Raw genomic sequence first — 5,452 nt, forward strand, 5'->3', positions numbered from 1 at the left:
TTGGTCTGATCACTGTTAGTTAAAACGCGTTCCCCTTTTTTTGCCGTTTAAAACGCGTTTTCCCATATGCTATTATACAATCAGGAAAAAAATGGAAACGGCAAAAGAATCCATTTTAAACACGTTTTAAACGGCCGTTTTAAACGCGTATCCTTTTTTTAAGGGTAAAATAGGAATTTTATTAAAAAAATTAATTAAAAAAAAAAAAACCTATTAGTAAAAGTGAAGAGTGAAGACAATATGGTACTTGGTTTTTTGTTTTTAACTTACATACTATCTATAGGAAAAAAATCTCATCTTTTTATAGCCCATTGAGTAAGGAGAAACTAAAGCTAGCAACATTTCATTTTCTTGTAGCCCATTGGGCTATTTTATCTTGGGACTCCTAGAGCTTTTGGAATATTAGATGCATGTATACAAGTAATAATCTCTCAAATTGCATGAGTATATTACGTTTTTTTAGTTTCGTTTTTTTGAAAACTACATGTTTAATACTCGTACCTTTCGTTTACGTCCGTTTGCCGTTCCCTGTTTTTTTGACCGTACCGTTCATCGTTTTTATCTGTTTAAAACCCGTACCGTACGTTTTCATTTTTTTGCCGTTCCCGTTTTAACTAACAGTGGGTCTGATCAGGCACCTGAAGGGCTAGGTCCATGCACTGGGAATGCCTTATTATTAAACATGTCAGGCTCAGGCCTATGCTCAATTGGGCTAGTCAGGTTGGGCTTGGAATTGACACCCCTAATAACCATGAATATCAATACTGAAATGGGCATTGCTCGACCAAGTGTAGACACTTATTTTGTCATCTTGGAGTCTGTTTAGATAATAATAAATATTTTTTGAGTTGTAGGAGTCTTGTATTTCTAGAGTTGGGAAGTTTTCTCACAGTTTGACATGCTTATAAATCATCTATAGAAAATTACCAAAATACCCCAAGGGGAAAATCTGATTTTTTTTTTCCAGTCTGAAAAATTGTAAACATGTCCAAATGATAAATTTGTATGGAAATTGAGCTCATTTGCTCCTTACGTACTCATGAAAAGATTTCATTTTGATGAGTAAGACTCACATTGGGGTCACTTCATGCTTGCTACTACAGTCCTTGATTCTTATTCCAATTCAAAGTATGCGAAATATGTGAATAAATGAATCATTTAATTCGGATATATGGAGACTAAGTTATAAATATTCCAAGGTCCTAAACCTATTATAGATAGGTATAGGCTAGCCTAGTTCTCCTTGGAGCTAGCCCGGTTCACTTTTGAACCGAATCAACCAGAAAAAATTAGACATTTGAAGATCACTTTGTTAGGCTGCCAACATTCCGTTGATAGCAATCAAGTCCAACGTAGTTGAGAAAAAATGGTATTTTAAAGTCTTGAATATCTATTCTTGGCAAATATGAGTCCAACGACGTTGTCTTAGCATCAATCAGACTTTGGAGGCCCAGGATTGACCGACCGAATCTATTGAGAATTTGGGTGATTCTAGGCATTGTGGAATGGCTGATTCTAGGTTTTTGGGACTATTGGTTTGCTTGGTATTCAAATTTGAACCTGATTTAGGGTTTTGGGACTGATTATGGCCAATTTCAATGTAATTTGAGTATTAATCAGTTGATTTGATCCAATTTCGGTCTGGCTAAAATGGTCTAGTATTAGGTCAAATCAAAATCAAACCAATAAGATAGTTCAATTTTGACCCGGTTCAGTTCAAACTTTCATTGGGTTGACTTAATGGGCTCTTATCGGCCCATTATCAAGTTGTTACACAAAAATAATGGGAACATATTTTTTTAATTCTAAGGGGTTTCTCTAGTTTCAATTCGATTGATCTGATTTGGTTTGATTTTTTATCGGTTTTATGAAAACACAAATCAAAACTAAACCATTGAATGTTTGATTTAGTTTTTCTTTGTCGATCCAACCGGTTCAGCCTAATCAAAACAAAAATAGATCCCACGGTGTGAGGGAAGTGACCTTCTTATATTTTCTTTTACATCCCTTTAAAAAAAAAATCATTTCTTTTCCTCAGAATACGTGTGTGAGAGAGAGACTAATTTCCTCCTGCGTTAGGGTTTAAGAAACGGAGTTTAAGAAAAGAAAAGAAGAATGAAGGCTATTTTTGGTAGCCACGAAAAGAAAAGAAAACAAAAGAAAAGAAAAAAGAATCTAGAAAGCAATAGAAAAGAGAAGAAATGAAATGAAATGGTGAGAAAATAAAAAGAGTATGTATGTTTGGTAACCAAAAAAAAAAAAAAAAAAAAAAAAAGAGAGAAAAAATTCAAAAAAAAATTGAATTTTATAAGAGAGATAGACACATAGGAAATCATTGTGTAATCATTTATTTTTTATCTTATTATGTTTTCATATTTTCTCATGTTTTCTTGTGTTTTTTACAAGATTTTTTTTTTTGAGCAAAAGAAAACTTCATAACCCCCAAGAGGAATTTTGAATTTTTAAAGCTGAATCTTCTCTTAGGTGAAGACATATCAAGTGCAAAGAAAAATTCTTAACCGAAGAATAAAAGTACAATTTTTTGTACTTTTTTTCTTTTATTTTCTTTTCTTCTCTTGGCTACCAAACAGAGCTTTTGTGCTTTGTATGTTTTCATCTAAGATAGGTTTCAGTTTTTGAATTTTAAAATTCTCCTTGGCAATTGTGAAGTTTTATTTTGCTAAAAAAAAAAAATTGCCAAAAACACAAGAAAACATGAGAAATTATAAATTTTTTTCTTTTCTTTTCTTTTCTTCTCTTCTAATAGTAACCAAACATACATGCTTTTTTTTTTATTTTTTCACCATTTCATTTCATTTCTTTTCCTTTATTTTCTAGATTCTTTTTTCTTTTTTTTTTCTTCTCTTGGCTACCAAACATAGCCTAATGGTCATTTGAAATGTTTTGTATGTCCTATTGAAGGAAAAAGATTCTCTCCAATTATTGGGACCCTTAATTAAGTATCTGACAATTGGGCGGGCTTGAGGATGCACGTCCATGTGTTGGGATATGTGTCCTAACCTTCTCAAGCTTTGGATGTCTAACTGAACACTAATTGGGCAACTCATTGATTGAAGAGGAGTTGACAATAAAATTCTATTTTCATCATAAAAGGTCGATGTGATAGTTTTTTTATTTTTATTTAAAATACAAAGGCAATATTTTTTTACTTTAATTTCAAATGCAAAGGCAACATAAAAAATTACTTTTTTTGTTTTTAAATCTTTTTCAGGAAAATCATTTCTTTGATATTATGGGTTATTTAGGTAACCAAAAATATGTTACAATACTTTTGTAACTTACCTAGGTTATAGTGTGTTTTTTTTTTTTCTTTTCTGGGTAGAAACCTAGGTTACATTAAACAAGCCCATTACATAATGTTTTGAAACTCATGAAATCTTTTCATAATCTTCGTAAGACTTAGATTCTTTAAGGCCACGGTGAATGGATGACTTAGTTTCTTTAAGGCCACGGTGAATGGATCACTGAGTGCGTCTTAGAAGTGTGTAGGGGGTATTGGAGGTATTTTGAAAAAGTTCTAAAACCCTATAGGGATTTATGAACCAAAGTGGTAAACCTCATAGTTCCGCGAAGAAAAATTATCCCAAGTTTTATTTTACAGATGATCCTTGTATTGTTACTAGAGTTAATATATACTTCTTCTTTTACCCAAAAATAAAAAAATGAAGAATCTCCACACTAAGGCTATGTTTGGTAGCCAAAAGAAGAAAATAAATGATATGAAAAGAAAAAAGAATCCAGAAAAGAGAAAAAAAGAAAAGGATAGAAATGAAATGAAATGTAAAGAAGTATATATATATATATGTTTGTTTGGCTACCAATAGAAGAAAAGAAAAGAAAAGTTTTTCTATTTTCTTTTGTTTCAGGCAAGGCTATTTTTTTTTTTTTTGGTAGTACAATAAAACTTCATCATTCTTAAAGTGAATTTTGAAATTCGAAAAAAGAATTTTCTCTTGGTTCAGAACATACCAAACATAATAAAAATTTCTTAAACCAAAAAAATAGTACAATTTTTGTATTTTTTTCTTCTCTTGACTATCAAACATAGCCTAAAGTAACACTTTAACACCTCTACAAAAAAATGCTCAAAAACCATACATGAGCGGAGGTCTACGGCCACGATTGCTGAGGACCGTGGCTAAAGAAGCTCTATAACTACGGTTATTGATATATATATACTCACGTTTTCTATAACTGTGGCCATACATACCATATCTCTTACCACGGTTACATATAACCATGGCCATATGCGTATCTATTGCCACTATTCTTTAAAATTGCCGCTGTATATGAACATATAGCTACGGTTTATTCAAACCACAACAATATAGTTTCAAGGCACCAATAAGAAGTGGACATGTGGATTTAAATGACGCGGCAGCCGTTTTGTAAAACCGTGAGTATTGGTGAAATTTCAAAATTGAAAAACACCCGCCTAAGTTTTCACTTTCGTCTTTGAGCCCTCCTCTTCTGCAGTAAATACTTTAACAAACATAAGGAAAAAGGAGTATGAGAGAAGGAGAAAGAGAAGGAGGAGGAGGAGAAGAGCTGAAGATGACTTCACGGTAAGGTTTTTAATTTTTTCTTTATTTATGAGCTTCTCTCTCTCCCTCTTTCTCACTGAAGATGCAGGGGAGGTTAGTTTTTCTGCTGAAGATGCATCTCACGGTAAGTTTTTTTTTTTTGCTCTCTCTCTCTCTCTCGATCTCGAGCAGATCGAACAAAATATGCAGGGTGACCACTGGCTAAGGTCGAGAATGTACAACAGGGCAGGAGTCTGCAGTAGGGCTTTGTGGAGGGTGGCATTCTGCAGAACAGAGACAATGGTAGGAGTCTTATGCGTAGTGCAGGGGAGGTGGTCTTGCTTGCAGTGTAAGGGCAGTGGTCTTGCTTATAGTGTAGGAATATTCTTTTGGATATTCTTTTTATTCTCTCATATACCAATTTGAAAATTGATCGATACCAATTTCTAGTATTTGATTTCAAATAAAAAACTCACTCATTGTCTAAATAGGGAAAAGAGTTTTATCTATTTGACACACCTTGATGGGAGGGTGTAGAAATTTTATAAAATAGAACTCTAGGTCTTCATTTTATCCTAATATCACTTTTATTATTGGGGACATCACCAAGAGAGCATTAAGGGGAGCTAATGGGAGAAACTTAGAGAATACACTGTGTTTGTGCTTGGGGTTGCAAAAAGGATATAATGGCCGCGAATTCTTCATAGTAAATGGTGAATGGTATGCGTTGACCCCTATGGTTCAATTTGTGATTCCATGAATGTATGGTAAGATCCTATTGTTATTATATAATAGGAATTTCATCATTCACATAGTGTTGGGGTTGGAGAGTGAGGTGTGGGGTGGAGCCATGAAGAAATCTGTTACTATCAAAGCTGGTGGGGGTGGGGTTGGGTGTTTTTTTTTTT

At 33.4% G+C, this 5,452-nt stretch overlaps 1 long non-coding RNA gene across 1 annotated transcript; it reads left to right on the forward strand.

Annotated features, from left to right (window-relative positions):
- Window positions 1-4,463: 4,463 nt before the first annotated feature.
- LOC122058772 lies at window positions 4,464-4,987 on the forward strand. Its single transcript, XR_006133921.1, has 2 exons — window positions 4,464-4,586; window positions 4,737-4,987. It is a non-coding gene; the product is annotated as an uncharacterized LOC122058772 (long non-coding RNA).
- The last annotated feature ends 465 nt before the right edge of the window (window positions 4,988-5,452 follow it).

This window comes from Macadamia integrifolia, chromosome 13 (genome assembly GCF_013358625.1).
Source record: "Macadamia integrifolia cultivar HAES 741 chromosome 13, SCU_Mint_v3, whole genome shotgun sequence".
Lineage (NCBI taxonomy): Eukaryota > Viridiplantae > Streptophyta > Magnoliopsida > Proteales > Proteaceae > Macadamia > Macadamia integrifolia.